The 15241-nt window shown below is 40.5% G+C and overlaps 1 protein-coding gene across 2 annotated transcripts in view; it reads left to right on the top strand.

Annotated features, from left to right (window-relative positions):
* The first annotated feature begins 293 nt into the window (after positions 1-293).
* The window catches only part of LOC122679150 (serine/threonine-protein kinase Sgk3), a 111224-nt gene continuing 96276 nt past the window's right edge, over positions 294-15241 (top strand). The window contains exon 1 of one of the 2 annotated variants that reach the window (XM_043879419.1): positions 294-425. The gene's annotated coding sequence lies outside the window, so the exon portion shown is untranslated. The remainder of the gene's footprint in view (positions 426-15241) is intronic. The other variant, XM_043879420.1, reaches the window with a different exon arrangement.

Here is a 15241-nt window from a genome sequence, read left to right on the forward strand (position 1 = left end):
CGGCCGGGCCCGGGCACGATGGCCCACAGCGCTTCTGGGCCCCAGGGCAGCGGTCACTACACGCGGAGCAGCGGAAAACCCCGGGGAGTCTAGGCGGGTTACCGCGGGGTCCCCCGAACTTGGCGCCCCGGGCGAGGCTGGGGGCTCTCGCGAGGGTCCTCGGGGAAGCGGGCGGAGCGCGGGTCTCCGCGGCTGGGGCTATCGCCCAGCCCGCGGCTCCGGCCCGGGGCGGGCCGCCCCTCTGCCCGGAGCGGGCGCCTTCCCCGCGCGCTGCCGGTCGCCCGGCTTCGCCCTGCGGGAGGAGCCGGCCGCCGTGACGCGTCTGGGAGGAAACGCCAGCGCCCGGCGGCCCTGCCGGGAAGGAAGAAGCACGAGAGCGCTCGGCTTCGCGACCGCCGCGCGGGGAGGCAGCATCGCGGAGCCGGGTAGGTGCGGGGCGGCGGGGGCCCGGGGCCGCGGGGTGGGCGAGCGGCCGGGCCGCAGTCGGGCCCTCGGGCGGGTGGGACCGGGCGGGGCGAGGGGACCCGGGCCTCCTCGGCTGCCTCTTTCTGGAGCAAATGTGACTTTCCCGGGTCCCGTGGCGGCGCCCCCGTCCTTCAGCCCGGAAACCTCCGCGTTGGTCCGGTGGGAAAAGCCGTTCCCTCACCCAGCCCTCGAGTCTGAGAGTTTGTGTTCTTTGTTTCCTCGAGGTGAATTCGGTTTCTGCTTTCCGATTTCTAAACGCCCGAGGGGTGTCCCCGGGGACGGATGTTGTTAATCCGAGTGCAGCTTCGGAACCGGGAACCGGGAGGGTGGGAGACCCCCCACCTGAGGTCGAAAGTGGGTGCAGGTTACCCGTGAGGATCTGCGAGGGCATGGAAATCCTTAACCTGTTGTCAGCGAACCTGCCGTCTGAGACCTTAATGCGTGGCTCTCCTTTAAGCTCTCTGTGATTTGAACCCTTTTCTGTCCCTTTTAAGGTGCATTTGGCTCTGTTGATTCCCAGTTGAGCACTGGTATGTGCCATCTAGAAATGCTTTGGATTTTTAGATTTTGTCATTTTTGGTGGTGGTTACCGGGAATGACAGAAAAGAGAAAGAATCCATCTGTTGAAACTTAAACTCTTAGGTTATTTAATTTAGTAGTGATTTCTGAACCACGACTAGAGTTTCAGTTCTGCACAAGGCTGTACAGATACACTTGAGATGCAGAGCACGACGGTTTCTAAATCTTTATCAGGGTTAAAAAAAAAAAAAATAGTAGACCGTTGTGTATTTTGATTCTCTACTTTGTCAGTAGGTTGATCATTGACCCAGCCAATCTGGGAAGTGCTTTTTTATTTATCAAACACTTAGGTAGCTCTGTGTTACGTAGACATGTGTTTGGCTCTTTCTAAGTGTTTCTAAGTGTTTTATAAATATTAACTCAAATTATTAACTTAAAATGTTAAATTATAGCAGTTCTAGCAGTGTCCAGGCTGTGCATACTTCAGTTCCCTGAATGTCATTGCAAGAGCTTTTAGAAACAGAGGAAGTTTCAGGCATATTTTAGGACTGGGTGTGCCTTCTAGCCGGCTTGGCTTCCAGTCCAGTAAAGCAAGCCATCACCCATCTACTCCCCTGGGGGAAGGGAGTCTGGAGCGAAGGGAGTGAGAACTCTTCTTACAGATTTCTGGCCAGATCGCTAGCATCTTCCATATCATGGTCCTTCTCAACTGGACAGAGTGCCCATCCTTAACTAACTTTGAGGAGACCAGAACTTCCCCTTTCTTCAGCTGCCACTGCACTGAACTTAATTCTGTTTCCTTCCTAACATATTTGACAATTGGTAAGACTGTAGCTTGGGTTTCCCTCGTGGCTCACGTGGCAAAGAACCCACGTGCAATGCAGGAGACCCAGGTTTGATTCCTGGGTCAGGAGGATTCCCCTGGAGAAGGGAATGGAAACCCACTGCAGCATTATTGTCTGGAGGATTCCATGGACAGAGGAGCCTGGCAGGCTATAGTCCATGGAGTCACAAAGAATCAGACACGATTGAGTGACTAACATATACACACAGACGTGACTGTAGCTTAGATTTGAGGGTCAGACTGAACTTGAAATATACTATAAAATAGAACATTTTTGTTTGAACACATCCACATAACAAACAACACTTTGTAATTTTATTACCATTTGCTGTAAACTGTAAAACTCAGGTAACACTGAGTTGATGGGTCAACCTTCTAGGTAACCATTTTGTGATTTGCAGATATATTGAGAGAATATTTTCCAGAGTTAAGCACCCTCTTCAAATGGATGCCTTAGCCTGATGGCCAGATGGAGACCCAAAACAGTGACTGAAATAAGTATGGTTCTTGTCATTATGGTGATTATGAATCTAATGTCAAAATCCGCACGTCATACTAGCTTTCTCTGTTTCATATATTTAAATTTCCAGGGAGATGATGAAATGACACTCTGAGCCTTATTTAATAAGATTGTGAAGTGTCTCCTGGAAGCAAGAAGGCTCACTTTCTTCTGATTTAATTTTATGGCACATAGACATTCAGGAGTTCAGTTCAGCCAAATGACAACCAACACTTCCATGGGTTACAGAGTGCTCCTGCATATGCTTATTTGCTCTTCAGAGAGACCTCATGAGCTGGATAGCCAGTTTTCATTCCTGCTTTACAGATGAGGAAACTGAGGCATAGAAATATGAAAGTGCTTTAGCCTGGATAGCGCAGCTGGTAAGAGGCAGAGCTTGAATGGAGAGCAGGTGTGTGGACAGTGCCTGGCACGTGCCAGCCTGTAATAAACATTTGTGGAATGAATGACTCCCAATGACTTCAGACTTCTTGCTGTATTTCAAAACATTATGTGTTGAGTTGTCACACCATAGTTGAGTTGTGACTAAGGGATTGCCAGGCCTAATCTAACACCTCTCTTTTTCAAACAGTATCTGCTACAACATAATTTCTACAAAAGGGATGAGCTGGAAAGCCCTTTGAACTCATTTCTTGGAACTGATCATCTCTGATGTTTGAAAAAGCAAATAAGTTGGTTATTTTTTCCCCTTTTTTCAAGCATCCTATTTTTCCCCCCTCTGATTTGGAGTTGCCATTGGACACATGGTTCTCGTGGTTGTGTTGACAACTTTCTTGTCTCTTCCTGATCATTCGAGATCATTTTTAAGGACTGCCAATCACTGTAGGTTTTCATTGTAAATGAACTCAGTTAAGCCACCTGGGTTTATGAGCAAGTTCAAACACAGAGATCATAGGTATTATAATTTTTTTGAAGTGTTTGACATCACTGCTGTGTTTTTTGAAGTGTTACAATTACTGTAGTATTTCAAAAAACAAACAAAAATCCTCAACTTTTCTCCTTCAAGTGTAACTCTGTGTATCCTAAAGTATGTTTCCGCCACATGGATAACCTTTAATGAGAGAGGAAAATATGGCCATTACCTGGTGGGAGGAATTGGGAAGGGCTATGGAGGAAAATGAGAGATGGGGTGGGCTTTCCCATGAGGAATTTTAGGTGTTGAAACCCTTAATGAAGCCAGACTGAGTCATCTGCCTGTCAACGTTCTTTTGTATGGGGGTGGAATAAAATACTTTTGAAACCTGCCTCGTTTCAAAACCTACTTTACCTTTTCCAATCCTCAGGGATTTTTTTTTCCTTCCCTTTTTGAAAAATTCCTGTAATTACAGGCTAAAACTGCTGATTCATGAAACTCAAATTATGTAACATGTTATTCCTGACAGAAGCAGCCCCCACATTATGTTAAGGGACTCTGTTTTCCTTTACCTATTGCATTCTTTATGGTGGAGTCTTTGTTCTCATTTCACTTTTTAAAAAATTTAATGGAGGAGAAGGAAATGGCAACCCACTCCAGTATTCTTGCCTGGAAAAGTCCATGGACAGAGAAGCCTGGCGGGCTGCAGTCCATGGGGTTACATGACTGAGCATGTGTGCATGAGGATGGAGGGAGATGGGTTGGTAGCAATAAGCTGGTAGAACTTTAAAAAAAAATTAATGGAGAAAGATAGTACTGATTCCATATCTGGTAGTTCATGTCAAAGAAATTTTAACTCCATACTAACTCTGAGTTGTCATTGCTGAAGAAGACAACATGGAAATCTGATGTTGGAGGCTGTTTCAGAGCCTCAAGAAGTAAAATGTTATTGCCTGTCTGAAGCTGAGCTAGAGTTTTCAAGGAGAACTAGGAAGGGTAAAATCTTCTTGCCCTTGACCAATTTCTCAGGGCCTTTCCTGTGTCTGACAGGTCCCGAAAACCTGCTTTTGGGACATCTCCTTGTAGCCACAGTTTCTTCCATTATTCAACACTGAAATCTGTTTTCCTGCAATGAGGGTGAGTGAAAGAAGGGTGATTATGTATGGCAAATTGTGCAGGCTTCCCTGATAGCTCAGTTGGTAAAGAATCCACCTGCAATGCAGGAGACCCTGGTTGGATTCCTGGGTCCGGAACATCCACTGGAGAAGGGATAGTATTCTTGGGCTTCAAGTCCAAGCTGAAGCCCGCTCCAGTATTCTTGGGCTTCCCTTGTGGCTTAGCTGGTAAAGAATCCACCTGCAATGGGGGAGACCTGGGTTCAATCCCTGGTTGGTAAGATCCCCTGGAGAAGGGAGAGGCTACCCACTCCAGTATTCTGGCCTAGAGAATTCCATGAACTGTATAATCCATGGGGTTGCAAAGAGTCAGACAAGACTGAGTGACTTTAAAAAGCAAAAAAGAGAGGGATAATATGTAAGATGGAAAGTGGGCTTCCGTGGTGGCTCAGATAGTAAAGAATCTGCCTGCAATTCGGGAGACCTGGGTCTCATCCCTGGGTCCCATCCCTGGGTCAGGAAGATCCTCTGGAGGAAATGACAACCTACTCCAGTGTTCTTGCCTGGGAAATCCCATGGACAGAGGAGCCTGGTGGGCTACAGTCCATGGGGTTGATACAACAGAGCGACTAACACATCTAATATATTCAGATGCACAATCGAACTCACTGGCGGACTAGCCAATCTACTGGCTGCTGGATGGAAAGTCCTCAGTCCACTGGGGCTTCACTAAGGACTTGACTGACTGCTTCCTTGAGTTGAAAAATGAGAAGGAACTTTATTATTCTAGTTATTTACCTCCTTGTTTTTTAAAATAAAAATAGGTCGAAGTTAAAATAATCTGATTTCCAACTCAGCATCCACACATGCAGACAAATATGTATAAGGACGAGTATATAGGCTATATAATCTAATGCACATATATATTACACATGTGTGTGTCGCTCAGTTGTATGTGGTCAGCTAAAATGGAATATAGAAATCATCTCCTTAATTTCTTAGTTTCCCAAGAAAACACTGTATGTCATCTTTTTTCTCATTTTTATTTTAGTTTGTCTCTTATATTTTCTAAATATTCTTTTTAATTAAAAATATATGCCCTTAAATTTAAGCAATTGAGAAGTGTGTAAAGGAAAAAAAATAAGTCCTCTTCACTCTAATCTTACTGACGAAGGTAACCACTGCTGGATTTTTATTTTCTTCTAGTCTTGACCCCGTGCTTATATAAGTATGTATATCTGTAAATATACACAAAGTTTTTTAAAAATGGGACTCATCTATACAGTTTGTCCTTTTATCTCTTATTTAACACCTTATCATGAACATCTATAGGTCCGCATCATTGGTTTTGACAGCTGCATAATATTCCACTTTGTAATTAATTTATCCATTTTCTATTTCTCTTATCTATATGTTCACTATTTTGTATCTTTTAAAAAAATATTAAATCACCAAAGTAATACATTTTTAAGAATTTTTAAGAAAAATTAAAAGAAGAAAAAGAGGAAATAAGAATCATCAGTAAACCTACCACTCAATCACTGTTAGTATTTTAGAGTATATTTTGTAAGCTTTCATATGTATGTGTATATCCATATTTCCAATGCCATTAAAAATTTCCCTTATACAGGGTTGTTTTGTTGCTTAGAGAATCATGTTTGTTTAGTCAGCCAACGTCAGAGATTCCAGGCACTTTGGAGCCAGTTCTTTTACTGTATTTCCTGGCCACCTGCCATTCCCCAAACCTGAATAACACTACTGGAAATTTATACTAGTGCTCATAAAGGGGATGAGGTGAGGGTGTGGGATGGACCAAAATAACCATCCAAATCAGCATAAAGCATGTATCCTGTTGATGGAAGTGAGTCAACATTTGTGTTCTGTGCACATCTAAAATACAAGATATTTAAGAAGAGCAATGATAGAATATTCATATATCATCAATTATGGTCATAAAAGGAAAAGCAGAAATAATGGACCTGAACCAAGGGGAAAGAGTTGAATTCAGTTGAAGATTAGAACTGTTGAACTTTAGATGTTTTGAAATAGTCTCCTAATGATAAGTACATTGTGTGGAGTAATTGGCTTAACAGAGCTCCCTCCAATGGTAGGAATAGGTGACCTCGAAGTTTCTTGTAATCCTCATCTTATAAGCTGTCTCAGAGTTAGTAACAGTTGATTTAGAATAATTTCATGCATACAACTGTCTAGTTACTAACCCCACCAGCTTTTCCAGACAGTGTCTGTCTGGGCTAATCTCTCCACCCTCTTTTTCTCCTACACAAGCTGTGACCCACACTTTCCTCCTGTATCCTTCTGTGGCTTCCCCCCACTTTCTGAGAGTTTAGTCTGTCTTTTAACCTTGTTCTCTTTATTCTCTTCTTCCTGCTTTTGCTTTAAGAATATTTCTCTCTGTCCTTTCTCCATTCCACCCTCTTTATTTTGGTCTTGAGCAAAAAAGATACTAATCATGGCGATGCTGTTAAGAACAAGCCTTTAATAAGGAAAAGGAAAGCTTTTAGTTTGGGAGGAAAGGTAGACATTATAAAGAACTGGTGTTTGAGAATACCCAGTAATTCCTTCCAAAATTTCCACAGAAGTCTCCACCCACCTCTTCGTCTCTAAATAAGCTGTTTTTTTCCTTAAGCATTGGCATGTATGATAAAATTTAAAACTATTTATAATTTTTTTTATTCATGTCATGGCAGTAGCATTATTTTGTGCTTTTTTTTTTTCTCATTGAAGATGTTAACCATGTTATAGATTGAGTAGTGTTTTGGTCTTAAAAGCTCACTTCTAGATAAGATCACTGTTCCCTTTAGAAAATATTGGGTAGGCAAAAAAGTTCGTTTGTGTTAAGTTTAGACATCTGGTTTAAAAGCAACCTCTTTGTCTTTAAGTAGAAGACTAAGAAGGTTCAGTTCAGTTCAGTTCAGTCGTATCCAATTCTTTGCAACCCCATGGACTGCAGCACGCCAGGCTTCTCTGTCCATCACCAACTGTTAGACCGAAGGTTAGCAGTCTTTGAGAAGTGCTGTGTCAGAGTTCCAAACCCTCTTCTTCCAGCCTTTCATCAGCAGAGAAATGCATTGTTGAGAAGCACATGTAGATCAGCCTTCCATTCTTGGGAGTTAGAGAAGTGGTGCTGGATGCAGGAATATCCCTGGAAGCTCTCTCAAGAGATACATGTGGGTGATTGAGCCCAGGTAGCTGACTTTACAGCAGCTCCAGCTCACCTATAACAAGGCCTGAGCCAAATATTATAAGGAGCTCAGGACCAAGGCAATAGCTATTTAGGCTGCACTGAGAATTAAGGCCTGTTTTTTCATAAGCAGGAATGAAAAAGGTTTTAAAAAGATATTTTTACCCAGCTTCCAGACAGCCTGGTGGTAAAATTGATGATGGCTTAAACATGAAAGCACTGTTTTATTTGCTTATTTGAACCTGGACCACTGTTAATAAACAGTCAGAAGTTAAGACTTTACTGTAATTTAAAAAAATTGGTTCTTAGTTTTATATTTCTAAGTGTACATATTTGTTCATAGTTTACATTTTAGTCCATTTCAACATCAATACTTTTCTTTTTCTTTCTAATTCATCTGCTTTTACCCCCTACTCTCTCTTCTCATGAATTTTTGGTTTAATTTATTTTTTGTTTGTTGGGAAATTATCTTTTTTTTTTTTTTTTTTTTTCAGAACTGTAACCAACGAAACATTTTAATAATGTCCAGAGACCCAGGAGACAAGGCACTATGATTCTGTAGATATATGTACAATGAATGCTGTAGTAATAAAAAGAAGTCTGCGTATAGTACAGAGTTGTGTTTATAAGAGGAGCTTTCTCTTTTTGCTTCCCAGAGGATTCAACAGAAAATTTTATTTAAAGGACATTTCTTCATATATTCAAGCGTTTATACTATAGACACTCAATAGTGGAGTCGCTCAGTCGTGTCCGACTCTTTGTGACCCCATGGACTATAGCCTACCAGGCTCCTCTGTCCATGGGATTTTCCAGGCAATAGTACTGGAGTGGGCTGCCATTTCCTTCTCCAGGAAATTATCTTTTTAATTAATGAAAGATACGATGCTTCAGTGTTTGGCTGCAAAGGATTTTTCAGAGATTTATGAAACTATGCCTCCTTCCTTGATTTTTGTGTCTGCCATATGCTGTGCTGTGCCGTGCTTAGTCGCTCAGTTGTGTCCGACTCTTTGCAACCCCATGGACTGTAGCCCGCCAGACTCCTCCATCCATGGGAATTCTCCAAGAAAGAAAGTATTCAGTATCCAGTAGTATCCAGTAGAGTGGGTTACCATGCCTTCCTCCAGGGGATCTTCCCAACCCAGGGATTGAACCCAGGTCTCCCACACTGCAGGCAGATTCTTACCATCTGAGCCACCAGGGAACCCCCGTGTCTGACATAGATTTCCTTTATTTCTAATTCCTACTAACATTAACATCATTTATTTCTGTTCCTGCCTTTAAAAGCCCACTCAAGTGTGAACAGAAGCCCCTGTCCCATTGAATTTATTTGTTGCTTTAATCAGTGTTTAAAACAAAGAGGTAGGTGACTTAGCCAGCAAAATCAAATTCACTCAGGCATAGCAGAGGAATTATAGTTCAGGAGACCTGGGTTTGATCCCTGGGTTGGGAAGATCCCCTGGAAAAAAGAATGGCTACCTACTCCAGTGTTCTTACCTGGGAAATCTCATGGACAGAGGAGCCTGGCGGGCTACAGTCCATGGGGTCGCAAATAGTCAGACAAGACTGAACGACTAACACACTTTATAGTTTAGGACGTGCAAACTATAGTGAACTGTAGGTGAGTCCAAAGAACAAAGGAAAGGAGAGGTCTTTTCAAGAGAAAAGGAAGAGAAGTTGGGAGGGACTGTTTTTGAACAGAAGTCCTTTGGAGGAGAGAGAAATCAGGGTTATGGCAGCCCCTTATTGGCTTAGTTGTTGAACTTCTCATTGGCTGGGCTGATGCTGAGCGAGGAGAAAACTTCCTTCCTCCTGCAGGGGTGTATGAAGTAAGCATCCTGTTGAGGTCTGCAAGCAGCCACCACCAGGGTAATGTGTGAAAGCACTCCCTTCAGGGCTTTCTGACTGTAGTTTATCTTATTTTTAAATTTAATTATTTTTTAAAACAATTTTGTCCCTATTAAAAATTTTTAATTGAAATACAATTGACTTACAATTTTATATTAGGTTCAGGTATATGACCTAGTGATTCTATATTTTTATACAATATAAAATGGTCACCACGGTAAGTCTAGTTACCATCTGTCACCATACAAATTATAGTATTATTGGCTGTTTCCCCTATTCTGTACATTACATTCTCGTGACTTATTTTATAGCTGGAAGTTTGTCCCTTTTACTGTTCCTCACCTATGTCACTCATCCCCTACCCCTCCTCCCTATTGCCAACCACCAGTTTGTTCTCTGTATTTATGAGTCTGTTTTTGTTTTGTTATGTTTGTTCATTTGTTTTGTCTTTTAGATTCTACTTACAAAAGTGAAATCATATGGTATTATCTTTCTGTCTGACTTATTTCACTTAAGCCTAATACCCTCTGGGGCCATCCATGTTGTTGCAAATGGCAGTGTTTCATTTTCTGTGACTGAGTAATATTCCATTGGGGGTCTCAAAGAGTCAGACACAACTGAGTGACTGAACTGAACTGAATATTCCATTATGTATTGCCACATCTTCTTTATCCATTTATTTGTCAGTGGAGCCTTAGATTGCTTTCATATCTTGGTTATTGTAAATAATGCTGTGATGAACACGGGACTGTTTCTGTTTTCTTTAGGAAAATACACAGGAGTAGAATCGTTGGATTGTATGGTAATTTTAAATTTTTAAATTTTTGAGGAACCTCCCTACTGTTCTCCATGATGGCTATACCAATTTATATTCCTACCAACAGTGCATGAGGGTTCATTTTTCTTTACAGTCTTAACTAACATTTGTTATTTGTTGTCTTTTTGATGATAGCCATTCTAATAGGTGTGAGTGATATGTCATTGCAGTTTTGATTTGTGTTTCCCTCATGATTAGTGAAGTTGAATATCTTTCATGTGTCTATTGGCCATCTCTATATTGTCTTTAGGGAAGTGTCTGTTTAGGTCCTCTGCCTATTGTAAAATTGGGTTATATGTTTTGTTTTGCTTTTTTCTGAAGTTGAGTTGTATGAGTTCTTTGTGTATTTTGGATATTAACCCCTTATCAGAGATATCATTTGTAAATATTTCCTCCTATTCAGGAGGCAGGCTTTTCATTTTGTTGATAATTTCCTGCCTTGTGCAAAAACTCTTTAGTTTGATGTTTACTTTTGCTTCTGACCATTTTAAATGAGGTTTCCGTTTTTCATTTTCACACTCTCATTGGAACATTTTAGGAGTTAAAAATTTGCCTTTGAGATGCAGAATGATATATATAAATTGCTTTGTCTTTCTGTGTAGAAAAATAATGTATTTTTGCTTCATCTAAGCGTAAAGAATGATGCATAAGAAATTAACAGTGTTTATCTATTTTGGAGGTTGGGTGATGAGAACTAGGTGGGTAGGGAAAGGGGAGGGAAGCAAACTTTTCACTGAGTTTCTTTTATATTTTCTTGGGGTGTTTTAACCAGGTGAATATATAACCCCCTATAAAAAATAATTTAAAAAATTATGACTGTGAGTTCCCTGACTTCAAATATATATGTATATTTCTGTTGTCCCTTTTCCATATGTCTTTAGTAAAAAATTTTTAAGAATGCACATATAGATGAGTCTCAAAGGATTGGTAGTATTTTGTAGGCATCTGGCCCTGGCTTTGTTCCCTTTCAGGAGCACTCTCAAGTCCTGTGACTAAATTCATTATGAAGCCTTCCTATAGGAAATTCTAATATTGCAAATATGGCCAAACCTTGAGTTATTGTTGGCTTCTTTGAAGAACAATTTCAGTTAAATTGTCTGCAGCATCCTACAAACTGGATATTCAGTTTTTCCTAATAAAACTGTTATATAATAGCAATATAATCAGTACACAGTTAGGTGATTCCCAACCACCCCCCCACTTTGATATCTTGTATCCTATCATCATGGTTATATTTCCCCTACTTAAAATAATATTGAATTTGGTCTTTTAGAAAATAAAGATTTGTTTATTTTTAGTATTCAGATAACTCTGCTCTTTTCAGTGTATGCTAAACCCACGAGTTTCATTCATCATGATTTTTGTAGTTTTTGTCATTTGTCATATGTATTTTACCCTTTGGAGAACAAAGAGAAACTAGTATTTATTTTGTTCCTACCATGTGCTTGGTGCTTTAGAGATATTATTGCATTAAATACTCATAGTAACTGTGGGGTAGGTGGAGGTTTCATTTTACAGATGAACAAGTAGGATCTGGGCTTCCCTGGTGGCTCAGCAGTAAAGAATTTGCCTGCCAATGCAGGAGACCTGGGTTATTCCTGGGTCAGGAAGATCTGCTGGAGAAGGCAATGGCAACCCACTCCAGTATTCTGGCCTGGGAAATCCCTTGGACAGAGGAGCCTGGTGGGCTACACTCCATGGGATCACAGAGAGTCAGACACGACTACAACTTAGCAACTAAACAACAATGGCAAATTAGGGTTTAGTGAGGCCTTGAAGGTGGCCTCGTGTGGCCATCACGGGGCAGCGCTGATCTGAAGCTGGTCTGGTCTACTTAGCTTTACCAGGGGGTCCCCTCTGCCTTTGAGAAGGGGGTAAAGTCTGAATCCTTTCAAAGACCCTCATCAGAGAGAACAGGCAAAATTGATTTATAGGTAACTCTGATTACCATCTACTGATGAGGCTGTGGTTAAATGAGTTTTGAAAACTGGCCTTTCATTTTTACTGTATGGTTCTGAGATGGTATTCATTTTTCATCTAGAAACTGCTGCCAGACCTCAGGAAAGAAGCTGACTGAAAATGTTTTAAATATATTACTTCCCTAATAGAAAGGAGCTTAAAATCCTAAATTTAATTCCTGAATATGTTAAATTCTGAACCTACAGAATTTGAATGTCTTATTTGTTATCTGTAGAGCTGTCAAGTTCATACTATTAGCAGCCAATATCCAATGAACTTTACCAACTCTAACAAATGCTGTTGCCATATTCTAAAATCCTGTATTGGTGATAGCTGGCCTCATTTATATTAATCCTTGGAAAGAGAGCCATCCGCAGATATCATCTACCATTTTGCTGATTCTTGTTGGATATTAGCTAATGCAAGAATATTGTGTCTTGGCAGAAAGTATTCTCTTTTTTTTTTCTTTTTTTTTTTTTTTTTTTCCGCCCCGCTCCCCGCCTCCCCAGAAAGTATTCTTTAAAGGATGAGCTCCTGTTAAACAAGTAGGGATGAAAGAGCATTTATGATTCTGTTATCTAATAAAATATACTTATGTTTTGAACAAATGGTGAGAAAGACACTGAGGAAATTCACATGACTCGAAAAGTTTAAAATGTCACAGAGGTGAATGGAGAAGACAGAATAAATCCATAGCATATTCTCTTACATTTAATATTTTAAAGAGAAAAGCAGCTTTATTGAGACTTAATTGATATGCCATCAAATTAATCACTTTAAAGTGTACAATTCGGTGCTTTAGTCACAGAGCTGTGCAGGCACCGTCACTATCTAATTCTGGAACGTTTTCATCATCCCCGCCAAAACCCTGGACTCATTAGCAGTCTCTCACCCTCATTCCCTGCCAAAGTCCCCCCACTCCCCTCCGGCCGCCGCTGCGCCCTCCGCGCTCTGCCTCTCGCAGGGATCGATTTATTTTCCGTAGCTATGTGCTCAGTGGCTAAGTCCTGTACGTTCTGCGATCCCATGGACTGTAGGCCTCCAAGCTCCTCTGTCCCTGGGGATTCTCCAGGCAAGAATATTGGAGTGGGTTGCCTTGCCCTCCTCCAGGGGATCTTCCCGACCCAGGGATCGAACCCAGGTCTCCCTCATTGCAGGCGGATTCTTTACCGTCTGAGCCACCAGAGAAGCCCCTTCCGAAGCCCCTTCCGTAGGTGTTTGCCTATCCTGGATATTTCATAAAAAGTGAAATCTTACAGGAATTTGCTGGCGGTCCAGTGGTTAAGACTTGGTGCTTTCACTGACATGGCTACGGTTCAGTCCCTGGTGTAGGGAACTAGGAAGTGCTTGGAAAGCTGCTTGGAGTGGCCAGAAAAAAAGTGGAATCTTACAATGTGTGGTCTCTTGTGACTGGTTTGTTTTACTTAGCATAATGTTTTTGAGGTCCGTCCACATTGTAGCATATAGTACTTCATTTATTTTTATTGCTGAAAAATATTCCCGTTTTTCAGTATATCATATTTTGCTTATTCATTTATATATTAGTGGATAGTTGGATTGTTTCCACTTTTTGACGATTATTAATAAGGCCGCTGTGCATATTCATGTGCAGGCTTTTGTATGAACATGTATTTTCGTTTTTGGGTGTATACCTTGCGGCGGAATTGCTCGATCATGTGTAACTCAGTTTAACTTTTTGAGGAATTGCCAAACTGTTTTCCAGTGTCTGCACTGTTTTTCAGTCCCACCAGCAAGGTTTGAGGGTTCAAATTTCTCCACATCCTCACCAACATTAATTATCTGTCCTTTTTGGACTTTCGTCATTTTAGTGGGTTTGAAGTGGTATGTCACTGAGGTTTTGGTTTTCATTTTCTTAATGGCTAATGATATTGAGCATCATTTATGTGCTTGTTGACCATTTGTAACCTTCAGAGAAATGTCTATTCCGTTCCTTTGTCCATTTTTTAATAGGGTTATTTGTCTTTTTTGCTGAATTGTAAGAGTTCTCTATATATTTTGGATGCGCAGATTATATGATTTACAAACATTTCTCCTATTTTGTGGATTTTCTCTTTTACTTTCCTGATGGTTTTCTCTTGAAGCACTGAAGTTTTTCACTTTGATGAAGTTCAGTTAATTTTCTCTTCTGTCACTTGTGCTTTTGATGTCATGTTATTCACCTAAGAAATTATTGCCTAGCCCAAGGTCACAGAGATTTACTACTGTGTGTTCTTTTAAGAACTGTCTTAGTTCTTACTTTTAGGTTTTGGTCTGTTTCAAGTTACCTTTTGGTTATGGTGTGAGGTAGGGGTTCAGCTCTATTCATTTGCATGTGGATATTCAGTTGTCCTATGTTGGCATTCATGTTGAAAATCAAATGACCATAATTATAAAGATTTATTTCTGTACTTTCAATTTTATTCTACCTTAAGTTTTTATTTTTTGAGGTATAGTTGATTTACAATGTTATGTTAGTTTCAGGTGTACAACATAGTAATTCAATACTTTTATAGATTATACTCCATTTAAAGTTATTATAAAATATTAGTTATGTTACCTGGGCTGTACATGACATCCTGTATCTTATTTACTTTATACCTAGTAGTTTGTGCCTCTTAATTCCTTTACCCTATCTTTCCTCTTCTTCCACTCTTCTCTCACTGGTAACGGGTCATTTGTTCTCTGGGTCTATGAGACTTTCTTTTTTAATAGTACCTATTAGTTTTACTTTTTTTTTTTTTTTTTTTTTTTTAGTTTTACTTTTTATTTTATTTTTTTGAGGGAGAATACTTACAAGTATTTTATTTGAATAAAACCATTATAATGGTCATTAAAATGATGGGAAATATGGTGCTTATTCTGAAAGGAGGTTATAGCATCACTGTATTTACAGAAGAGGAGGCAGCAAAGGTGTACATCTGGAGGTGAAATAAGACTGTAAACTCAACTCACATTAAATACCATAAAAGTAAATAGAGTCAAAATACACCATTATTTACATGTGACTGAGAAGGAAGGGAACATTACCGACTTAAACTTTTGCGTAACGTGTAATGTTTATGTTAGCAAAAGCCTTCGAGTTTGTGTAAAATGTGTGCCTTA

Source organism: Cervus elaphus, chromosome 21 (genome assembly GCF_910594005.1).
Source record: "Cervus elaphus chromosome 21, mCerEla1.1, whole genome shotgun sequence".
In the NCBI taxonomy this organism is placed as follows: Eukaryota; Metazoa; Chordata; class Mammalia; order Artiodactyla; family Cervidae; genus Cervus; species Cervus elaphus.